The sequence below is a fragment of the Mirounga angustirostris genome, unplaced genomic scaffold, assembly GCF_029215605.1.
Source record: "Mirounga angustirostris isolate CCGP_5_RB_7025 unplaced genomic scaffold, mMirAng1.0.hap1 SCAF_10, whole genome shotgun sequence".
NCBI lineage: Eukaryota > Metazoa > Chordata > Mammalia > Carnivora > Phocidae > Mirounga > Mirounga angustirostris.
In genome coordinates this window covers 95,076,749-95,089,462 of record NW_026991718.1, presented here as the reverse complement: position 1 = coordinate 95,089,462, position 12,714 = coordinate 95,076,749, and the positions used below count along the sequence as shown (strand labels likewise).

The window sequence follows — 12,714 nt, the reverse complement described above, 5'->3', positions numbered from 1 at the left end:
ATTCGCGGGGTACCTGGGTGGCTCAGTTGGTTGAGCATCTGACTTTGATTTCTGCTCAGGTCATGATGTCTTGAGATCAAGCCCCTTCTGCGTGCTAGGCGTGGAGCCCGCTTGGGATTCTCCCCCTGTTCCTCCCCCACTCAAAAGGGCGCCTGGGTGGCTCAGTTGGTTAAGCGACTGCCTTCGGCTCAGGTCATGATCCTGGAGTCCCGGGATCGAGTCCCGCATCGGGCTCCCTGCTCGGCAGGGAGTCTGCTTCTCCCTCTGACCCTCCTCCCTCTCATGCTCTCTCTCATTCTCTCTCTCAAAAAAAAAAAAAAAAAAAAAAAAATCTTTAAAAAAAAAAAAGTGGCATTTGTTTCTCATTTGAGTAATGTTTCTTGTTTGTAGCTATTTGGGACCCTATGAGGATTAGGGATGACTGGTAGGACAGGAATCCATCGTTTCTAATTTCCTGCTACAGAATTATCTGGTACCTTCAAACCTTTGCCTTGATTTCTCCTTGATGTCCGTTCTACCAGTGTTTTGGTGCAGTCAACCTAAGTGAGGAAAGATTCCAGGATAGCAGGTAACAGCTTCAGATGCCAGCAGCAGAGAGCCTCTTCCCAAGGGATACCAGAGGTCAAGAAAGGGTCAGTGCCGGTAGGGTAGGTGCCCTAGTGGACCACCGTGATTGGCATCAAACAGATGAGCAAGAAGCAGCATATGGTGGGCAGGGAAGGTGAGAGAAGGGAGTGAACCCGAAGCACGGAGAGACAGGAACAGCAGTATAACCCTTATGGGAGACATTCCCAACGCAGAGAAACACAAGAACGAGGACTTGGGGCATTTGGCAGGTGAGAGCTACCAATAGATGACACCCAGGATGAATGCTTCTACCTTCCCTCAGCTGGCAGTCAGTTTACCCAGGATCCATAAACTAGTGTGGCCCAAGGGGACGTTGGCTTAGATTTCCCTGGGACTTGTCTGGGTGTGTTAGCTAGATCTACCCTCACATCCCTCTCACACCAGCTCCGACCAAACTCCCCTGAACTAGAGATCCATATCCACCTAGCATTGCCACTTGGATGTCCCCTAGCTACGTCTAACCCCACAGCTGAAATCGCCGCCCTCACCCACAGCCCGCTCTCCCCTCCCTCTCTCAGAGAACACTCTGTTGTTCGAATCAGAAACCCACCGTTCTAGGTTTCCTTCCCCGCTCGCTTTTCCAGTCACCATGCCCTGTCCTTTGTACCTTTGAAACCCTCCTCCACTCCCTCTTTGCTGTGCAGCTGCGACTCCTAACCGTCTCCTCATCTTCACTGTCGTCCCCTCCAATTGGTTTCCACAGTATTAGCCAGCATGACTTCTTTGAAATTAATTTTTATCAAAGCAACAAATGCTTATAATTCTTAAAAACCAAAAATGCTAAAAAAAAAATAAGGAGGGGAGCCTGGGTGGCTCAGTCATTGGGCGTCTGCCTTCGGCTCCGGTCATGATCCCAGGGTCCTGGGATCGAGCCCCACATCGGGCTCCCTCCTCGGTGGGAAGCCTGCTACTCTCTCTCCCACTCCCCCTTCTTGTGTTCCTGCTCTCGCTGTCTCTCTCTCTGTGTCAAATAAATAAATAAAATCTTAAAAAAAAATAATAAGGAAATAAAGTTGCCTGCTTTGCCTCTCTAACCCCTATTCTATTTTTTTTTAAGTAACACTTTTGGCTTTCGGCTTGGAGGAGGCCAGGGTGCATCTGTGTTCCGTCATTCCGAACCCGGGTTCACCCAACACCAGCCACCTCCACCACGCCACCTTAGTTCGACCCCAATGTGATCAAAGTCATGTACCTGAGGTGCAAGGGTGGGGAAGTGGGTGCCACGTCTGCCCTGGCCCCGAAGATCGGCCTGCTGGGTCTGTCTCCAAAAAAGGTTGGTGATGACATCGCCAAGGCAACCAGTGATTGGAAGGGTCTAAGGATTACGGTGAAACTGACCATTCAGAACAGGCCCAGATTGGAAGTGGTACCTTCTGCCTCTGCCCTGATTATCAAAGCCTTCAAGGAACCGCCGACAGACAGAAGCAGAAAAACATTAAGCACGGTGGAAATAGCACTTTTGATGAGATTGTTAACGTTGCCCAACAGATGTGGCACCGATCTGTAGCTAGAGAGTTCTCTGGAGCACTGAAGAGATCTTGGGGACTGCCCAGTCTGTGGGCTGCAGTGTGGATGGCCGCCACCCTCATGATATCATAGGTGACATCAAGAGTGGTGCAGTGGAATGCCCGGCTAGTCAAGAACTACCAAGGAAAATATTTCAATAAAGGTTCATTTGACAACAAAAAATAAAAAATAAAAGTAATCACTTTCAACTACTAGCTATTTTTTCTGGCATGAGTTTTACTAATATCTTTGACTTATCAATTCTATATGGGGTTTGTTAATGAAGATTCGACCCCCCTCAACACTTTCTTTCTAGCTGTCTTCCCAATAAAAGGAATTGCAGTTTTTAGTTGAATCATTCATATTTACCTTGTTTTAGCTATGCAAATATAGTTTGTTGCTAAACCAAGGAATAAGCCGTAATTAAGTTTCTTATATAACTTTTCTTCCTGGAGTTAACTTCATCCTTTTTTTCCCATTTGCTTAGTCTCCTTTAGGCTTATTTCCACTTCATTCCACACCCTTCAACCTCTCAGTATAATTTCCACACAAACTTTTCCAGTACTTTAATGGCTCTTTTTTTTTTTTTTTTTTTTTAAATCTTGGAACTCTCTGTCCTGCTATACTCTGGACTGATTGCTCCTTAGTTCTGCTTCACACACACGTTTGTCATCTCCTTTTACATCTTATGTTGGATCCCCTGTTTTCTTGGTTCCATGTCTCCATAATTTTGTGAAGAAGTGTATAATTTTTTGGAGACTTTTTCATACCTGAAAATATTTTTTATTCTATTCTCACACTTGATTACTAGTTGGCCTGGATATAGATAAATGATAACATTTTTTTCCTCAGAATTTTGAAAGCATGGATCCACTGTATTCTAGCAATCCCAATATTGTAGGTGAGAAGTCCCAATCCTTTGACTGTGACCTATTTTTTTCCTCCCTGCAGTCTTGGGACCCTCTCTTTAGTGCTCTGAAATCTCAGTGATGCATCTCGTGTAGCTCTTTTTTTTTTTTTTAGAGATTTATTTACTCATTTTAGAGAGAACGCAAGTGGGGGAAGGGGCAGAAGGAGAGAATATCCAAGCAGACACCTGCTGAGCTTGGAGCCTGACACAGGGCTGGATCCCATGACCCATCAGATCAGGACCTGAGCCAAAACCAAGAGGCGGACGCCGAACCAACTGAGCCACCCAGGCGCCTCTGTGTGGCTCTTTTTTATTCATTTGGCTGATCACTTAGTGGACTCTGAATTTCTAGAGACTCTTACTCAGTTCGGGGGATTTTCTTATTTTTTTTAGCAATTTCTTCCCCTTCTGTTTTGTTGTTGTTGTTCTCTTTGTCTGAAATTCCTAATAGACGTTCCAGAACTTTTTCATTATTTTATAATTTTTCTTTACTACTCTTCATCTCATTTTTGCTCTACTTTCTTCGGAGAGAGGCATTCATTTATACAGTCAACAAATATGTGCTGAGCCCCTACTCTGTGCCAGGCGCTGCTGTGTGTGTTGCACACTATCTAAACAGTGACTTAGGGTGTTTTACCTTCTAGCCAGGGAAGCAGACAGTAAAACAAGCGAATACGTGTCTTCCATAATCCAACCTTTTAATTGAATTTTTTATATTGGCTACACCTCCAGCTGTCAAGAGCTCTTTCTTGTTCTCAGTTCTTTTTTTTTTTTGAGAGAGAGAGAGAGCTTGAACGGGGGTGGGGGAGAGGCAGAGGAAGAGGGAGAGAGAGAGAGAGAGAGAATATCAAGCAGACTCTACACCCAGCTCTGAGCCCAATGCGGGGCTCAATCTCATGACCCTGAGATCATGACCTGAGCCAAAATTAAGAACCGGACGCTCAACCGACTGAGCCACCCAGGCGCCCCTCTCAATTCTTTTTTTAATGGCATCCCATTTGCTGATGAATATTATTTTCTCATTGCCGAAGGTATTCTCATCTGTTTTACTCTCTCTTGCACTGTGCCAGAAGTTCCTTTTTGCTGTTTGATTTGCTCTCTGTCAAGTTGGAAGTGCTTGTCTAAAACCCCTTCTTCCTGGACAGGTCTGGATTTAAGAACTGTTTGCAGCTTCGGGGGGAGGCATTATGATCAGGGTATGACCAGCTTTCTACTGGTGGATGGTCTGGCAGTCAGCGTTCTTAGCAGCATACCAGAGACCTGGAGCAGTTCATGCGGAAAAGGAACTTTGGAAAGGACATGGAAGAACTCCCAGAATTGGAGGGAGAGTTGGGGAAACCTGGTTGGAGACAGCATGGCCAGGGACAGAACCCCAAGTGTACTGCTGGCTCGCTGCCAACTACAGGCACGGTGGGAACATGGGGCTGGGGGCAGGGCCGCTCCTGCCAGGACCCTGCCTCTGGTACCTAACCACGGGGTTTCTGAAGACCCCACCTGCTTCTCATCACTTACCTCTGAATCTGTTCTGTGCAGTGATACTTAACTGATGGTGTCTTGGTCACATGCCTGGGCCCTAGCTGCAAAGGAGCCTGGGAAAGGGAGTTTCCAGTTTCTTTCTTAGGGATGTGTGGACTTTGAAGGTGAGGAAGTTCTCCAGATATAGGAAGGATATCCACAAAATGCTGTGCAGGCAAATACCATGACAAATGTCCACTCCGGGCAGCAAGCCTGACTTTTATTGGGAAGTATCGAAACATCAGTGTCTGCAAGTCATTTTCCCCAGCGGAAGTTCCTCCAGTCTCGCACCTTCAGGTAGATGCCTGGCTGCAGGAATTCTGGGAGCTGGATGGGGGAGAGGCTTGGGGTACAGATTACAGATTTCCATGTAGTCCAGTGCCCTGTCCTCGGGCTGCCACCATGAGTATCTCCAAGCAGAAACCTCAGATCTCCTGAGTAAAGGGCAGGGAGTGGGGGTGGGCACCTGGGAGTTCTGCTAGGGAATCACTGAAGCCGGGGGTGGTCCTGGCCACACTACCCACGCAAAGTCCATCTAGCTATGGAAGGATGGCTATTATAAAGCTGAGGATTGTCAAAATATACTTTTTAAGGGGCGCCTGAGTGGCTCAGATGGTGGAGCACATGACTCTTGATCTCAGGGGGTGAGTTCAAGCTGCACTTTGGGTGTAGAGCTTACTTAAAATCTTAGGGGCACCTGGGTGGCTCAGTCAGTTGGGCTCCGACTCTTAATTTTGGCTCGAGTCACGATCTTGGGGTGGTGAGATCTGTGCTCGGCACAGATTCTGCTTGTCACTCTCCCTCTGCTCCTCCTCCTGCTCTCTCTCTCCTTCTCAAATAAATAAATAAAATCTTTTTAAAAATGTATATACTGGGCACCTGGGTGGCTCAGTTGGTTAAGCGACTGCCTTCGGCTCAGGTCATGGTCCTGGAGTCCTGGGATCGAGTCCCGCATCGGGCTCCCTGCTTGGCAGGGAGTCTGCTTCTCCCTCTGACCCTCCTCCCTCTCATGCTCTCTGTCTCTCATTCTCTCTGTCTCAAATAAATAAATAAAAATCTTTAAAAAAATGTATATACTTTTCAAAAAGTTAAAAACATGAATCTAATACAAAATCAGATGAGCAAATATCAAAGACTTGTTCAACTCATCAGTGAAAACACCAGTAGGATGATAAAGCTTGTTCAAGGAGAATGAAGCAACAAGGATAATTTAGGCACCAGAGAAAGAATTGTTAGAATAGGATTTCTGGTTAATGTTCTACAGGGGGTAAATACCTACACTTTGGGGTTTTGTTTATTTGTTTACCAGACAGGAATCACTTTTATCCTTATTGGCCAAAAATCTACAAGTTGATGTGTAACTTCACAAAACCCAGGCTTTTATTTATTTATTTATTTATTTATTTATTTATTTATTTATTTATTTATTTTTTATTTTTTTAAAAGATTTTATTTATTTATTTGAGAGAGAGAGAGTGAGAGAGAGCATGAGAGGGGAGAGGGTCAGAGGGAGAAGCAGACCCCCCACTGAGCGGGGAGCCCGATGTGGGACTCGATCCTGGGACTCCTGGATCACGACCTGAGCTGAAGGCAGTTGCTTAACCAACTGAGCCACCCAGGCGCCCAAACCCAGGCTTTTAGTCATAGGTAAATGATGGGTCAAACAGAGGTACATTCCCCCAGATAATTAAGGAATATTTGAGTGGGCCTGCAAAAAAATTCTTGGACCCAGTTCCAATTGTGTGTGTGTGTATGTGTGTGTGTGTGTGGTGGGGGGGTCCAGACACCAAAGCAATTCTTGGGAACCAACTGGGGGTCCTATGATTCAACTCCATGCTGACACTATTTACCCAGAGATGGTATCAGATCCCACAGGTCAAGGGCTCAGTCCTGTAAGACTGTCACCTCCCCCCAGATGCCAGTCACAGCCCAGGTCCTCCTCACCTGTGCTTCTGCCTGTGGCAATCGGCTTTTCCATCAACACCCTCCTTGGACTTCAGACACCAGGCTCAAGCCCAGATTGTTACCTGTTCTTTTGACCCACCAACTATAGATCAGAGGTTCCCATGATCCCCTCCTTGGATTCAATTAATGTGCTAGGGCAGCTCCTGGAACTCAGAGAAACATTTTACTGACTAGATGACAGTATGTAACTCAGGAGCAGACAGATGGAAGAGATGAACAGGGCAACGTGTGGGGGGAAAGGGCGCAGAACTTCCCTGTTCTTCCCAGCACGCCTTTCTCCAATCTCCATGTGTTTACCAACCAGGAAGCTTTAGAACCCTGTCTCTTTGGGTTTTTATGGAGGCTTTGTTACATAGGCATGACTGATTAAATCCTGGGCCACTGGCAATGGGACTCAATCTCCAGCCCCTCTCCCCTCCCCAGAGGTTGGGGGTGGGACTGAAAGTTCCAACCCTCTAATCACATGATTGTTTCTCCTGACAACTAGCCCTCATCCTCAGGTGGGGTCCAAAAGTCACCTTATTAATGTGACAAAAGACATATTTATCACTCTCATCACTTAGGTAATTTCAAGAATTTTAGGAACTCTGTACCAGGAATAAAGGAAGACCAAATACATATTTCTTATTTCAAATCACAGTATCACAGCTTGTTAAACACAATGCTCCAAATGACATTAAAAGCACTTGCTATCTTTCTTTCGGCTGATATTGCAAGTTTTGGATAATTTTCCTTTACAGCATCCTGGCAGAACTCCGTCTTTGGTGGTGTGAAGACTCAGTGACTCCGTCGTCAGGCCTGCCCAGTCACGGCTGCCTCACCAAACACCATAGGTGAGTTGAGGGTCACATCCAAGGTAAGGAGGTAATTTGAGTGGATTTCGTGGAAGGGATCAGTCATGCTTGGCTTGGGGGCAAGGGGGTGTCTTTCTGCTGATTTATCAGAGGGCTATCTTGCCATGTTTTTTTATTTTTTCCATCACAGATTCAGCATACGTTAAAATGAACATGAGATCCTCCTGGACTTAATCTATTTTCAGAGAAGAAAATTATACAATTGTGTACTGATGGAACCAGAAATACGCCCAAGTGGCAGAAGTCAAAGAAGCAACAGAGTTAAGGTTCTCCTAAGCATTAGTGATCCACCTGTTGGAAAAACATGCTTTTTGGGGGGCACTGTGCTCCCACGTGCTCTAGCAGGCAGAGTGTTGGGCTTTAAACATTCAGGGGAGCTCTGCTTTACCTGCCTGAATTAGACTTTTAAGATGAATTACAGGATCTATCATTTCCAAATGACAGATATGGCCCAGACAGAGATGATGGATATGTCATTGTAAAGATACGCTTATTTGCAGATTCCCCTCAAGATCAGTTTCTGAGAGCTATATTACGTTTATTCCTTGCCACAATCCGAAGAAGATATTCTCCCCCACTTTACAGATAAAAAGACGGAGGCTAAATGAAGTTAAACCATGTTTCCTAAAGTCACACAGAGAGTGGCAGAGCTGGGACAGAAAGCAAGGTTTTTCTGTTGCCAAAGCGTAAGCCGTTGGCATTATGTCAACCTCCTCTCATAAAACAAGAGAGGGAGCTATTGATGATAAGCTTTGGAAAGAAACACTGAAAACTTTTTGTTTTCCTAGAATCCAAATTCCAGAAAGCTCAAGTTACCAGAATGTTTTATGCTTTTGTGAGAGCCAGATAACAAGTGCAAAACTACCATCAGGGACCTATTAAAAATAAAAGTCCAGGGCGCCTGGGTGGCTCAGATGGTTAAGCGTCTGCCTTTGGCTCAGGTCATTCCCAGGGTCCTGGGATCGAGTCCCGCATCGGGCTTCCCGCTCCTTGGGAGCCTGCTTCTCCCTCTGTTTCTCTCTGTCTCTCATGAATAAATAAATAAAATCTTTTAAAAAAAAAAAAGTCCAGTGAATTTAGGAGTCCAGTTGAATTTAGTCCAGTGAATGTAGCAGTTTGGCTACATATTCTATCCATTGGCTGTATCTATTTGCTGTCTAATAGAATGGTGGTTGATGATTTGAGACACAGCAGCATCCTGTGTCATCATAGAAAGGTTGCATATGCAAAAGGAATTTTTAGTATTAAATTTATTTTATTTATTTATTAATTTATTTAAGAGTGTGAGCAGGGGGAGGGGCAGAGGGAGAGGGGAGAGAGAATCCCAAGCAGACTCCACATGGAACACGATCTCACAACCCTGAGATCAGGACCTGAGCCGAAATCAAGAGTTGGACGCGCAACCAACTGAGCCACCCAGGGGCCCCAGTATTAAATGTATTTCAAGTGCTAAAAACTGTCATATCCAGATATTACTATTACACAGAAGACATCTCCCATACCACAGCTAACTCAGAAGCAGAAGCTCACCAGTTCATTTTTCACTCATTCTTCCTTTATTCATCCACCTATTCATGTCATGTCTATAGAGAACGCACTATAGTCACTACCCTGGAGGGAATGTGAAAGTGATTACTCAATGCACAGCTCACAGGTGCGGGGGTGAGCAGTTATTTCTTTGTCTGAGATTTATGTCAGGTCAATAATATCTTCTATTTAAAATGGCTGGAAATGGACCGTTCATTAATACAATGTCTTCGGAAAAGTACTCCTATTTGGAATTTGTGGCAGAGACTGTTGACTTTTTGTTCCACAGGAGTATCTGCCAAAGTCTATGGCCTCTTTGAAAGGAAAGTGGGCCACATCTGTCCTGGGGTGTGAGTGAGTGATGAGCCATCTCCTGGGCATGTGCTTCCCTTCCCGAGGCCCCTCCTACTGGAGGAGCAGGGAGGTGGCTCTGAGACATCTCGACCGTTTCACCATTTGGATGAAGACGACTCCCAAAGAATGGTAGAACAAAAAAACAAGGGGTGCTTGGCTGGCTTAGTCAGTAGCGTGTGCTACTCTCGATCTCAGGGTTGTGAGTTGGAGCTCCATGTTGGGTGTAGAGATTACTTAAAAATAAAATCTTAAAAAAAATCCCAGCAACTCGGGACGCCTGGGTGGCTCAGTCAGTTAAGCGTCTGCCTTCGGCTCAGGTCATGATCCCAGGGTCCTGGGATCAAGTCCCCCATCGGGCTCCCTGCTCCGCGGGGAGCCTGCTTCTCCCTCTGCCTCTGTCTCTCTCTCTGTCTCTCATGAATAAATAAATAAAGTCTTAAAAAAAATAAAAATAAAAATAAAAATAAAAAAAACAGCAACAAAAAGAAAGGAATTGACTTCTCTGGGCCTGTGGAGGACCATATCAGTGCAGAGTTTTATGAGAAAAAGAGTCAATTTCTGAGACCTTCAAGCCACTGTTACTTGGGTCTCTGTTACAGCTGACGTAACTCTAAGCAAATCCCATCTCCCTATTAATTTATTAAAAAAAATTAATCTAACTTTCCGTGATAGAATAATTTCCTCTACTTTCCTGAGCCTCAGCTCCTTTTGATGAAGAGGCATCATATCTACCCTGTCCGCTGACAGGGTTATGACTTTCCACTGAGAAAGTGCTCTGTGTCCATGCTACAGTTACCAGGAGTAAAATATGCCTGAGTTAGTCCTGAGAATCAGGTGTGAACACCTTCCTGCTTTAAGTCCAGTCCCCTCCTGTAGTCCTCTGCCGCTTCGCTCTTGGTACCCCAGGGAGTCATTTGTCGCATGGAACTTGCCTGTCCCCTGAAAGAGGTCTTACCCTGGTGTTCATATACTTCTTCAGCAGCGCAGTTTAGCAATGTGTATCAAAATGGAAAATGGCGTATCCTCTGATCCAGCAATCCTGCTTTCAGGAATTTACGGAGATAACTGAAAAGATTCAGGCAGAAGCCTCTTCAATAAAACTTGCTCAACATGGCATTGAGCTGAAAACGACCGTTTGGTAGACACTGCTGATTGCCTTCCCGACATCCACTACTTCCATTCCTGCTTTATTACGGACCGGTGAGTATACCCCATCCGGTGCTTTAAGGGGGACTGGCTCCATCCGTAGGGCAGGTCCTGGTTGGCCCAAGTCAGTGTTTCTCAAAGGGGCATTACTGGCACTGTGATGGGTCAACCCCGTTTGTGGGCTGCCCCAGGTGTTGCAAAAGCCTCAACATTTCAAATTCTCTGGTCATTAAATGCCAGTAACAACCTCCAGACACTGTGACAGCTCCAGACCCCCCTCTTCACACACACCTCCTGTAACTCTCTGGAGGGCTGTATGCCCGGAGGCAAGAACCTTTTGTCTCAGCCAATCATGTGTGTGTGTGTGTTGGGGGGTCAAGTCCCATCTCCCTTCCAGTGATTGGGTTAAGCATGGTCATGTGATCTCATTCTGGCTAGCCAAGTGCAAAGGGCTTCCGGGCAAGATGTCCTAGCTTCAGAGGAAGGATCAGGAAGAGATGGTCTCCTGTACCTCTGGACATTGGGTCTGGATAGACTTCCTAGAACAGCCACAGCCATACTATAAGTCTAGGATACAAGCAAGAAGCCACGTTCACACATTTATTCATTGAACAATGTTATCGGAGCTCTGGGTACTGTGTTAGATGCTTCGGATACAAGGGTAAGCATGAGAGACATGAATAAAACACAGCCTAACAGGCACTAGAGTAATTGAAAGTTGCCGGAGGATGGGGGCACCTGGATGGCTCAGTCTGTTAAGCATCTGCCTTTGGCTCAGGTCTCCATCCCAGGACTCTGCTTCTCCCTCTGCCCCTCTCCCTGCTCGTGCTCTCTCTCTCTCTTTCAAGTAAATAAATAACATTAAAAAGAAAGAAAGAAAGAAAAGAAAGAAAGAAAGAAAGAAGAAAGAGAGAGAGAGAGAAAGAAAGAAAGAAAGAAAGAAAGAAAGAAAGAAAGAAAGAAAGAAAGAGAAAGAAAGTTGCCAGAATATGAGGGGAGAACCATGGGATGGTGATGGGAAGTAACGGGGAACAGGGATGCTTTTGTCTGTGTGGTCAGAGAAGTTCTGTCTGAGGAGGAAGCGTTTGAGCTGAAAACTTAAAGGAAGGAGAGGAGCAAGATGTACAAAGAATGGGGGGGGGGGGACTATTCCAGATGGAGGACCAGCAGATGCTGAGGTCCTGAGGTAGGAACAAATGGATTTATTTGAGAAATGTGAAGAAGACCAGAGTCTGGAAAGTGAAGAATTTATACTTTAGGAACATCACTTTGATTTCTCTATGGAGAATGTGTTGGAGGGGGACCAATATGGCAATAGGGAGATAAGTGAGAGAGCCGTGGTAGAAATCCGGGTGAGAGATGATAGGGAGCATGTGACAAGATGACATGGTGGTGGGGCGCCTGGGTGGCTCAGTCGTTAAGCGTCTGCCTTCGGCTCAGGTCATGATCCCGGGGTCCTGGGATCGAGCCCCGCATCGGGCTCCTTGCTCTGCGGGAGGCCTGCTTCTCCCTCTCCCACTCTCCCTGCTTGTGTTCCCTCTCTCGCTGTGTCTCTCTCTGTCAAATAAATAAATAAAATCTTAAAAAAAAAAAAAGAATGACCTGGTGGTGGAGAGAAGAGGGCACTTGGGGGTATGTTTTGGAAAGTGAGAAGATTTGTGATGGACCAGATACTTGGGGAGAGGGGAAGGGGGCAACTACCAGTCACTTAGGACTCTGGTAAACATTGGAGCCATTTGTTTAGATAGTGATGGCCCAGGTGGTGGAGTATGGAGGGATTAGGGAGTTCTTCTAACACCAACCGGTGTATTGCAGTTCCGTCCTGGCATTAACCATCCAGACAGCCCTGACCCTGCAAGTTTAAGGGCACATCCCCAACAAGGCTGCTCTTACTTCAGATGCCAGGTTCATTTCAGGGGTCCAGGCCGCTGTATTTCAGACCAATGGGCTACGGGTTTGGGAGTTTCTGTGACTCCCTCAGATTTGTCACAATGACTCACATGATGGGTCTTTCCGGTGACCAGCTCCCCTCATAAAGTCAGGTGTGATCAAGGGGTGCAAAGAACAAACACACTCCTATCACTTGGGGGATTCTGAGGATTTTAGAAGTTCTGTACCAGAAATCCAGAACAAAGACCAGACAAATTATTACACAAAAGGGGTGGATATCCTGAATTCCATTTAAAATCTATTCACTTTATGTCATCTCTGATTCATGGAAATGGAGATGTGAAGGTATTTGGAAGCACAAACTCACAGGAGATGTCTGGAGCAGAAATGAAAATGTGAGTCGGGGGCATGAAGGTGGAA

At 45.8% G+C, this 12,714-nt stretch overlaps 1 pseudogene; it reads left to right on the top strand.

The window, feature by feature from the left end:
* The first annotated feature begins 1,769 nt into the window (after positions 1-1,769).
* LOC123852064 (large ribosomal subunit protein uL11-like) lies at positions 1,770-2,301 on the top strand (annotated as a pseudogene).
* Positions 2,302-12,714: the final 10,413 nt, after the last annotated feature.